Consider the following 12,173-nt stretch of genomic DNA (forward strand, 5'->3'; position numbering starts at 1 on the left):
TAAATGGATGTAGTGAATATCAAAGAGGGGCATTTCAAATTATAAGCAAAAAGTCCACTCAAATTAGGTTCCTCCTACTTCTTTCTGGGTAAACTAACAACCAATTCATAGTTATGAAAACACCTACTCAAGCACAAGTAGTGCTACATCAGAGAATTAAAGCTATTTTATGCAATCTGAAATAGATTTACTTATGTGGTTTCTGACACCGTATGACATACTATATATAAAAATGGAAAAGTTCCAGCTTCAGGATGTTTGCTACTACTACTGGCTACGCATGCATGCTGGTCCATTAAAAAAAAAAGTGTAGATTTTAGGCGAATTCATCACGAAGACATCACACAAAACTGTCACTTAAAAGCTGCAAACTGTCTAAAACCTAATATGTTTGCTTCCTTGCCTCAGCCTGATGACAGTCTGATCCGTGTTAACTTTTGCTTAAGATCTCCTCAGTAATTCCAAAAGCAATTTCAAGTCCTTTACAGCCGAATGCTAATCCCTCTAATAATTCGGTCCAAATTATGCAAATTAGACATTCACTGGTACACACTTCACTCACTGTTCACTTGTAGACCGTTTCTGGCCTTTAATGGTTCTATGGTCCCTGAGAGAACAGAACAGTGCTACACAAACGGTCACCTGGAGCCGTGCTGTTTGCCACCTATAGCACACCTGCCTGCCCACTGAGTCATGCTGATGGATGCTTGGAAAAGAATTCTTACTCTTTATTCAGAGGCACTCACTGTACCCAGCTCATGAGTCAACTACTTTGGATATGAACAGATGTTTGGTGTAATCTACAGCAGACATCTGTCTTTTTTCCATAACAGCAAAAGCAGGTGTGCATCTCGCTCACCTTTAGCAATGCACTTAAATATAGCAGGTTTTGGTTAGAGATACATATAAAGAGCACAAGCCTTCACGTGGACTAACTGTACCACTGCAGTGTTTTTGATCTCAACCTGCTGCATCTGTAGTGCACAGTAAATTACCATTTCCCCAGAAAAAGGACATAAAACCTTTATAACAAAAACCAGTGGGCATGTGCTCAAGCATCTTGCCACTGGCCACTATTAGACTCATTGAGTTTTCTGTAGGGCAGAAAGACGCTAAGGGTGCAGTAAATCAGAATTATCTTTTTTTTACCACCATCGTGGTTTTAGTTTACTTTAGTTAGTTGCTTTTATTTATTTTTCCAAGTTATTTCATTTTTTTCCCATCCTGGAGAACAGCAGTGAGTGCATCACATGGCGAATTCAGTCACAGCCAAGCTACAGACAGTGGAAGTTTGAAGAGCTTTAGGAGCTACAGGCTCATTTGAACATGAGTGGGACCACGTAGAAGAAGCTTGGCAGGTACCAAGACCAGAAGACATGTTGCAAGGCAACAGCGCCGGTGTTCATCTCCTCATCCACCACCAGAAACCCCCAACATGAGGCTCTGAGGTTTTGGCATCATCCTCACCAGAATCTAGAGGTACTATACTCACCTACTACACATTTTACACTGGGCTTTTTTAAACAGAATTTAAAATGCACTCATGTATGTTTCTTGGGGATCCCTGCTCCTTTAGCTTTAAGGCTACATGGCAGTTTACTGTGCTGAGTTTATGATTTATAAACCAACTACAATTTATTTATTTTTATAATCTTCAATACATTAACAACAACTGTTCTATTTAAAAGCCACTGCTGATGAAATGTATAGTTTGGTTTATAAAGAAAAACACTTGAGTATTCAAATGATTTGGGCCAGACCAGGTTTTCTGCTACAGCTAGGTTTCTAAGAACAGGTCATGACCTGTTGCAGATGCAGACAAAGAATAAGGTCAATATTCCTTAATATCTTTCTTTCCATCTTCAAATTTGGCCTGTGTTCTGTGTCCAAGCAGAAGAGTGACTGATTAATTTTTTAAAAAATAATCCCAGTATTATTTTTCAAAACATTTCCAACTTCTGCTAATGGAAACTCTGACGCTTACATCAGAATCACAGCGTCTGCTGGCGAAGCCGAGCATATGGCCCTCCATGTCTAGTGAGCTCATCTCTGGGGAATGATTCACTAAGCAAACTCCTAACACAGTAAAAAACAGTTTGTGGCGTGTGGGGCTTTGATTTAAAGTGACAACACAACCAACCCTGCCATTCTGGTCCGCAGTGCCAGTGAATGAATAGATCTCTTAAAAAACCCAACAAAACAGAGCCTACATGATTTAATGTTCCCTAAGGGGGCTTTGCCAGCATTAGGGCTGACCTGTGGAGTAGGGAAGGGCTCATCTCAAAGGAAAAAAAATCTAACCAAAGAGTGGAGCCAAGAGGGGTCATTTCCAGCTGAATATGCAAAGGCTGTGGGGGGTGGCTGGAACAACAGCGAGGGACACACACAGATGTCAAAGGTGAGGCACTGTAGGAAAAAAGAAGCCCTCATTCATGGCTCCTCAATGGAGACAATGCAGGGCACTTACGGTGGGCTCTCATACGCAAATGATGCCCTATGCAGGACACAATGCACAGACTGGCTATAAAAATAAACAAGTGACCCTCGGCTTATAAAGAGCAATCTTGGATTTTAGTTGTTATGATTCACTACCCAAAGCAGTGCGGTAGGACATCTTTTGGACGTTCTCTTTAACAATTAATGTTTTGAAAATAATAGAAACAGATGCCGAGGCAGAAGACACCACATGAACCAGATGCTGTGCTGCTCTTTTAAGCAGCCAACCAGCATGAAACAATGACAGCCAAAGGTGTATACCAGACCACCATCATCTTTCTTTTGTGTTCTTATTTAGTTGTAAGTGCAAATATTAAGGATTTCACTTACTGTTCTTACTCCATCAAACAGCCTGACTTTCAATACAAATTTGACTAATTCTGGAAAGCAGTGGTGATTGGTACCAGTCATCTGAAGCGTTTAAAGGACTGGTCTGGCGAAATATCAGACTTACCCAATTTTCCACATACTCAAGATGTCGTCGATCAGCCGAGACAGGTTTGATGTCCACATTTTGCCTTTTTAGCTTTAAAATGAAGCTCCAAGTTTAACACTGCTGACACTAGAAGTCAATAGTCACCCAAATCTTTTCAGTAAACACATCCCCAAAACTTCTCTCAACTGACTCAAACCGAATCCAGGTCTTCATGAAGGTTGCACAGACTTCTCGGTGTGATTAGAGATGCATCATATCGGAAGTTGTACTTTGAGTTGACATTCCAACTTGGTATCATCTTTACACTCTCTATCTCAGCAGGGCCTGTTTGGGACTGTAAGGTCATTTGTTCTCTGTTTATTTTATATGAATGAAATAAGCTGTGAGAAGCCTCTGCACCTTCTAACCACATGATTACCAACAGGAGACCATTTTAATCATTACATACACCCTCTATAACAAAAAAGATGTCAGTGGACTTCCTTTTAAAATATAAAAATATACACTTCCATATCAGATGTACAAGCTATGAACAACAGCATGTCCTGAAAGACAACAAACAATGCTAACATTTGCTGGAACCCCCCCTTTAGCATATATACTTGTAGATGCAAAGGGGAGGAATATGTGGGGAAAACTGGGATAATGATAATGAATAATGTGATACTACCACATGATTACAGAGCATCAGTCAAGTTTCTCTGTGGCATTCCATCTGGGAAGAACTTTGCCTCAAGAAGCACAAGGCACCATTTAAAAGCGATATGTCTATTTATAATATCAGCTGGGTTTTTCAGCGAATGCTCTGGTTGGTGAAAAGCTGGCTATTACTATGTAGGTCAAAGAGCTAAATACACATTCAAAAAAATGCAAACTTGGGAAACGCCAACTCGCCATCACTCCGTTTTTCCTGTGAAAGGTTTTTCCTCTCAGTTTTCCTCTTACTCCAAACGTAGTAGATCAGACAACACATGTTTTGTGTCAAAGTTTCTTCAGTTGCGCACTGGTACTGTGAGGCTTATGTAGACAAGCGAGAAAGGACACACACCAACTGGCCCTATATAAACTGCAAACTGTCCTAACTCACACATTTACCTAAGACCAAGTTATCAAGTGCTCTCAAATAAACTTGCATGTGTTTTCTGGTACTGTTATTTATAAAAACTAAGAAGTATATTGCATAGCTTGTAACAGTAGTGTACCCATGTAGTGCCAGCAGTTTCCAAGGTGTTCACAGCGCTCTACACATAACACCTCAATACGTTAAATTAAGTAACACTACGAAAGGGTTCCCCAGGTTCCCATGGTTAGGGTTATTAGAGGTCATGCAATGTACAAAAAGGAGCGGATTTTTTGGAAGGAAAGCGCTTGCCCTAGACTACCTCAGTGAGTTCATTTGCTAGCTAATCAAACTTGAAATGCAAATGCATGTTAAAAACAGTATTGAAATCAGGGGTAGGTGTTATTGAGGGTGTCTACAAATGCCAACTTTGGTAATGCATGTCCACAAACCCAATTTCAGATATTATTTACTAAACATATACCAGAATATGTACATCTGTAAACACACCAGAAGTGTGTACATTAAACGTATTTCTCATGTTGAGGAGACAAGATGCTAAAACATGGGGCCTAAAAAAAAAAAATTCAATGAGGGCAAACATGGCCCTGGGAATACAGGGCTGTTTCCTACCAATTTGAGTGGGCAAATAATGGGCCCTGGGAGCACAGGGAGGACCCTGTTTAGCCATCTTGAGGCCTGAATTTGGACTGTACTGCTGCACATTTTTATAGATAATAGTATGTCATATAGTGTCAAAATAATCTTACACTGCTTATCATCTATATTAGCCTCACAGCTCCTGTGCAAAACTAAAGAAACAAACTCCTGATACTTCTTGTCTTGTCGACTGGGTCAGGGGAAACTGTGCAGAGATTTGTTGTTCCTTTAACCTTTGGTTCTCTGCTGGAAAAAGTACCGAGAATCTCAGTGCCTGGATTGTGAGTGGGTGGACTGAATGGACAGTGATATAACACAGAGTCAAAGCCTCTGATCACAGCATCAGTCAGCATAAAACCTCACATCTGGCAGAGTTTGCATTAATTCTTCTGACACTACTCGGCACTAAGCAGGGAGTGTTTGTTACAGCTTCTAACACCTGTATGAATACTGTACCATCTGTATACCATCCGAATATTGGAACACTTCCATTGTATCTATATTCGTTCTTATTCTATCACAACAGCTAAGTTAGTACATACTGCAACTTTAAACTATGCCCTACAAGTCAGAACAAACTCAAACTCGACAGGTGGTTACTGGTAGCAGAACCAGGAAAGTATGCAAGACAAACTGCTATCAGTCAGATCTTCACTGTGGTTGGATTTCATATTTGCCTCCTCTGGATATTCGACTGTAGAAGCATTCCGTTTCTTTTTTCCACAGATACAAAAGGAAATTAATTCTACACCATGCGTCTGAGTCCGCACCAAGCTGACTCAGCTCCACTTTCTGCCAGCAAATGCATTTTGGGCTAAACATGCTAAGAAAATGCATCCTGGCATTTTCCAGTGGTGTCAGGAACGCTTATTAAAAAGCGAGCCCTCTTTGGCCTGGTTCCTGATTCTTTATCCTTCAAAAGGTTTTTTCCTTTGTTTAGACTGTGCCACTTTAAATTATGTTCCTTAAAGTATAATGATTCTTATATTGTCATGCATAATGAATTAGATGTTGGAGGGATTCTTATTCTTTGTGTCTCTTGTGCACTATAAATGAACTAAACTAAGTAAGTTATGGGCACAAGACCAACGCATGGAAGCATAGAAATGATCTGCTGCTGGAAAGGGTTGGGGGGCAGGGTGGTGGAGGGGGGGATTGAGAGAGAGACAGACAGAGAGAGAGACAGAGAGAGAGACAGAGAGAGAGACAGAGAGAGAGACAGAGAGAGAGACAGAGAGAGAGACAGAGAGACAGACAGAGAGACAGACAGAGAGACAGACAGACAGAGAGAGAGACAGAGACAGACAGAGACAGAGCGAGAGAGCGAGAGACTTGCAGGCCTGTGCTTTTTCAAGCGTTTACAATGATCTAGCAATCTCTCTCTACAGTAATCCTACTGTCTACTTCTTTCTCCAAACAGCTGGAAAGCAACTGGCGGTGTGTGTATCTACGTGGGTGTGACGGTTTGGTCTAGTCGAAGGTCAGTGTAATTTATTTACGCAGTACAGGAAAAAATGACTTAGGAAACTGAACAGTGTTGGTATCCAGAATTTCCTAAAAACATCTTGTTAATAAGGAATGCTGAGGTATAAAGGTAGCTGGAGTTCAGTGAAGATTCCATATTGAAATGTAAAAGGTCCTACAGAGATACTGACCTACACCTCACATGACTGACTTTATGGGAATGTAGGTTCTGTGACTGAATCACATTGGTAGTCAAATTAAGGAAATCAGTAAGTTTATTCAGATTTGAAGATCTACACCTGATAGGCTTGACCCATTATGGCTACTTCAGGCCTCGTTTAGGGCTTTGAAATGTATCCTCTCCAAATACAGTCAAAAATCCTGCAGGTTATTCATACGACATTACCATCATTAGAACGTGTACCTCAGGTAAGGCTGATATCTTGCATGTGACCATGTATGACAAAAAAAATGGCTGCTGTATTTGAATTTCACCACCAAAGTCTAGAAAACGTTTGACCTCTTTAATCCTGTTGGTTTGCTAATTAGGTCTATTACAGACTACTTACTGCTAACTGAATCAAAACATTACAGTCCCTTTCCAACACTTTATCCCAATCCTACTGCACTACAACTATTAAACAAATAGGAACATATGACACTTGGAGAGGGAAAATGTTTTTTTTTCTGCCAGTATTTACAGATTAAAAACAATATTAATATTCACACATCACTGTGCAGAGGTCAGAGAGTACCTCTCATTTTTTAATTTCCAGTCAAAACTGCATTAAGTACAAATGATTAATATATTTCTTAGGAAATTAGACATGAGAAAGAGTGAAGACAACTGAAAATAAGTGGAAAATATCAGTTTCCAAAACTGGAGTTGAAGAACGCTTAAAAGATATAGAGACAATGAAACTCACCAAAACCCCTCAATTAAACAGTATTTAAAGCTTTCATCCTTGACAGAGATCTGAAAACATCCACAAGTGGTTCTGTCCATCCTTCCACTGGGAGAACACATCTCAACACTATGAGTGGACATGTAGCTGGCAAGAAACTGCTGGTGTAGAAGCTGCCTGACCATCCCAGAGTTCAGACCTCAACCTCACTGACCTTAACATATGGATTACTCAGACTGTGAGAAGCAGACAGAAAGACTGAACTTCAGGTGGAGGTGCAGAAAAACATCCCTGCAGATTTCTTAAAAAATTGAAAGCCTCCCAAAAAGAATGAAAGCTGTAATAAAGGCAAAAGATGGACACACTAAATACTGAAAAATAATATTACATTGAGTTGCTGAGGCTTCCATGTAAATTTGACTGGCATTTAAACAGATGAAGAGTGCTCTCTGACTTTTGCACAGTTCTGTACTTCTCCACCAATTTCAGACCACAGGGAAGCTTGCGAAGGTTGTACAAGGTCAGTGCTGTTTCAGCATGCATGGGTTCTTTCCCCCATGGTGATTTCTGTATGGACACACTTACTCAGCTGAATTAAGAAGTGTCTAAAAGCTTGGCGGGTATTTTGTCTGATGTGTGCTGCTTATATTAATAAATTCCATCAAATTTAGTGCACTTCCCAAAAGTACAGCTACACAATGTTTCTAACCTTATAGCTTAACAAGACAGACAGACATGTAGAAACTGTTCTTGTAGCCGCTTGTTTAAACTGAATGTAAAGTGCATCCAACAGTTACAACACACACCAAAAAAAGTCTCTGGCCAAGCTCAAAGCTTACAAAAAGCAAAAGTAGGGTACTGGACATCAGCTCTAAAGCAGTACCTGTGACTTCACCACAACCTTCACCAACTCAGTGCTCCAGATCTGCTCTTCTGTTCTACTCACAGTCCATCATAACAAGACCTATAGATGTGCTCCTTCTGCTGTCCTTCTCCTACTGAGCAGTGCTGTCCCTGGGCGGATGAACAGCATGGTGTTTTCTGGGCAGCATGCCATTTCCCAACATACCCTAACTGTTCTCCTCTCTTGTCTGTCTCCTGTTTCCGGAGGTTCACCATCTCATCACTACCCTGCTTTTTCTTCTCTCCACAGCACACACATCACTGTTCACTTTTTCCACCATGGATGTTGAACCAGGCACAATATATCATTTGTTGGGTTTATATTGACGTTGCTCTTTGAACTATTCTAATTTAAAAGGCTGTAAAGGAACAATTAACCCAGTTTTTATTATGTGGTACGTTGACCAACCTCAGATGTTCCAGAAAATGTTCAGATGTTCTGAAAACGTTTGGATACAGAGAGAGAGGTCAAAATAACACAGGCCGATCTTTAACAACGTCCATCTTCAACCAAACAAGTCAAATCATTATTAGATTATCTCACATTTGCAATATATTCAGAAATCTGTCCATATCAGGCAGTCCATGCCTTTCTGTGATGCCAAAGGTAACTTGGAATTAAGGTTGGAATTAACTGTTTGCAAATATTTAAATGGAGAACGAGGCTGTCAAGATAAAATAAAGTTTACAGAAGTCTGTTTACTGTCACAGATCCTCGTTTGGAATTACAAGAGATGTGGCCAGTCGAAAGAATTGAATAAGCATGTTCGTTATACACTTTAAAAACTTGGCTACAGAAACACAAATCTTCACCAGTTTACAGGATTTATATACACTAGAACACACAGGCCAAAAATCAGACGCTCCAAGTAACAAAAACATTCATCATTTGTTTAAATAGCAACCCTTAAGAGAGATGTGAAGGATGGGCGCCGTCAGCATCACCTAATTATCCTCACGAGTGAATCACAAGAACCATTTTACAGAGTTAGATGAGACCCAACTTAACTAGGGAGAAGCGATACTGGATACACACATCAGTTTGTACCACTTAACCCTAGTAAATCATGTACTTTATACTCCAATAACTGCACTTTTATTCATACACTGTTGGATCAGTTGAACTCTGCTGAGGTTAACTGAATATGAAAGCTGTGTAACATTATCAGAAGAAGCTTGGCTACTTGTTTCATGTGACTGAAGCTGTTAGATTAGCCTCTGTGTAGAATACCTGTGAGGAATCCACTTTCTCCTCAGTTTAGTCAACCCAGTCATTCAGCCACAAATGAGTTATTTCATTCCCGTTCTGTTGGCTCCTGAACTGCTTTGCCACTCCTCACGCCTCTAAGCTTCATCATTTTATTTGGGACTAAAAGGGCCCAAAAAAAGTGAAGCGCAGTACCTGACAAACTGCCATTCCTATGCTGGTAGATGCAGGATGTAGTAAGAAGTTCAACTGCAGTTTGGGAGAGGTTTTTGATACCTACTTCAGTTAAACTAAGAAGAAAGCTACTTGTTTTCATCTCACTCTTAAAAGCTCAGTTCTTCAAGAGCTCTTTAGTAAAAACTATAGATCTATACAGAACTATTAAGCCATTTGCAAGCTTAAATGGTTCTCAGCATGGTGAAAAGGTTCTTCAGATTGATGGGGAATATGTGTATGTGGTTCTACAATGTGAAGCCTGTAACTAATCCATATACACCATTACTTCAAAGAAAGAAAGACTCATTTTGGAAAGCGGTTTTTGGCAGAGGTGAGTGTCTAAATCCACAATCAATTATTGCTACTTCAGTAAAAAGTCAAAGTACCTTCCTCCCAAAATAAAAACAACTTAGAAGCCAAAAAACTGAGTACTTTGTTCCCTAAAAGAACTCCAGTGGAACTTCTTAGTACATCATGCATCTATCAAAATAGGAACCGAAGTTGGTGAATTGCTGTCCGATTAGTATCTAAATCTTAATGAATTAGTATCCAAATCTTAATGACTAAAATGGAACAGATTAAGGAATGGATTAATTTCTTCATCAATATAAACTATTGGGGGAGAAGTAAAAGCACGATCATTTGAAAATACTCAGTACAAGTACAAATGCATGAAGATTCAGCTGAGTCAATGTGACTATATGATTGTGATTAGTTGCTACACACGTAAAAATAAGGTACTTTAGTAAAGGCAATGGCTCTGTTTAGAACCATGAGTTCTATACAGAACCAGCTCATGCTCATACTGTTCTTTGCATGGTGGAATGGTTCTTCAGGCTGAAGGAGAATGCGTTATAAATAGTTCTTTAAAGAACCTTTTTGAAAATGGTTCTGTGGAGCACAACGGGGTTCTTATCGTTACAATGTCAAGCTTGTAAAAACAGAATGTTTTTTTGTGCTATATAGGACCATTTTCCAAAAGGTTCTACATGGAACCTACACTGTTTCACGAAAGAGCCCTTGAAGAACCATCTTTAAGTGTGTACCCAGCTCTGGTTTTAGGTAGCAACTTCTGTGTGAATGTTAATGTTTTCAAAAAAAAAAAAAAAGATTAGATCCTTTTGTTTCATTTGACTGAAGGTGTTACCTGAACCAGTCGGTCCATTATGAGCCCATTAAGTACAACTGTAACGACGAGCAGAGGGCCAGGACAGTGAAAGACGAGGGGATACCCACTGCCCACTGCTCACCGCTCAGTGCTGAAACAAAAGGACAAGGAGACACGATTACGAGTAATGACTAAACCTGTAAACACAATGACAGCGATCAAATCCACACGAGTGGACGAGCACTGAGCACTGAGCCAGAAGACGCTGCTGAGACGTGATTGGACGTAAAAGACAAAAAGACAGATGTGCTCAAACAGATGCAGGGCGAGTTACTGAAACACCTCAAACCGCCAAACTCTGCCCTCAGGCGTGTTCCGTGCTGCTGAGTTTCTAGCATCAGACCCTCGACCTGAACCGAACTGGACCACAAGCCAGCAAACGGCTCTTCATCGGGCTAAACCACCGTTTACTAATCCTGTCAGACTTCCCGTTTGGTGAGAATCAGCTTCTTATTCGAATTGCCCGTTCCACCTTAAACTGCCCAGCAGCTACATTCGGGCCCCTGATGCGCCAACATGTAACTGCTGCACCATTTAAGGTGGAACGGGAAAAGTCAAACAACAAGCTGGCGAATAGGAAGCCAATTTCAGCCTCGCAGGAACAGCTTAAATTATCCCGACGACTGAGCCAACCAACGGCTTTATGAACACAATTAGACATTCTGCTGCCAAAATATGAAAATGTTTTGAAGCTTTCATACGTCTGAATTGGTGGAAGAGATGGCTATTTAAATAACAGGACAAATGGGCAAACCCTTTCCTTTCCTCGGGAAGAGGAGGAGGAAAACACAACAGTAGCCGCTAACAGTCCCACATCAGCGCGTACGGCAACGCTTTCTCTCTCTCGGCGCTTTCTGACTTCCAAATATAGTCGCCGAGGTCGTGTCGAAAAGCAGTGGAGCTGAGCTGAGAGGAGACCTACCTGATTTCTTCTTAGCCAAACTGTGAGTCCAGACTGCCTCACGTCCTCGGTTCAAAGCAACGGTTTTAATCCAGACTCCTCGGAGCGAAGCTCCTTCAGGAGGGCTCTGAACTCAACCTGGAGCCCGGCTAGTCAGTCCGGAGGCACTTTTACAACTTTCACAGTAGGACTCAGGGGGTCCTCTTCACTGTAGCTCCCGCTAATGTCTCCAGTCTTTCTCATTAAACGTGACTCTGGTGAGCCCTGAGCGGCACCGCGGCACCACACTACCACACTCCCCGTATTCGTGGAGGGTGCAGCGCTGCCGTGGCTGGAGTCGGGTCAACACGAGTGTGCCGTTTGGTGGCCAGAGTGGTGGGAGGAGTTGGCCAATCAGAGACGAGTTCACTCTCCTCTGTCCAATCAGAAGTGAGCACGGCTGTAAACATAAACCCCGCCAGCCTCGCTTCACACTCCGAAAACTGTTGGATGGCTAGTTTGTGTTAGCACAGCTCCAGTTAACCCGCTGCTGTTATGTGTCCGAAAGCAGCCCGTTGGTATAAAAGTGATAATTGATATGACTATAAACCGAATTAGCCCGACAACAGTTCTTTTCTTTGACTAATGCCTTTCTTCTGGGTGCCTCAGGCTAACCTGGTCTAGCCTGGTTACGCTGGTCTAATGCTGGTCTAGGCTGGTTATGCTGGTCTAGCCTGGTTATGCTGGTCTAATGCTGGTCTAGGCTGGTCTAATGCTG

General features: G+C 41.3%; 1 protein-coding gene across 1 annotated transcript in view; it reads right to left on the reverse strand.

The window, feature by feature from the left end:
- pdzd2 (PDZ domain containing 2) overlaps window positions 1–11,680 on the reverse strand; it is a 114,905-nt gene extending 103,225 nt beyond the window's left edge. Inside the window, exon 1 of the mRNA XM_017716063.2 lies at window positions 11,438–11,680. The gene's annotated coding sequence lies outside the window, so the exon portion shown is untranslated. The remainder of the gene's footprint in view (window positions 1–11,437) is intronic.
- Window positions 11,681–12,173: the final 493 nt, after the last annotated feature.

The sequence above is a fragment of the Pygocentrus nattereri genome, chromosome 20, assembly GCF_015220715.1.
Source record: "Pygocentrus nattereri isolate fPygNat1 chromosome 20, fPygNat1.pri, whole genome shotgun sequence".
Classification (NCBI taxonomy): domain Eukaryota; kingdom Metazoa; phylum Chordata; class Actinopteri; order Characiformes; family Serrasalmidae; genus Pygocentrus; species Pygocentrus nattereri.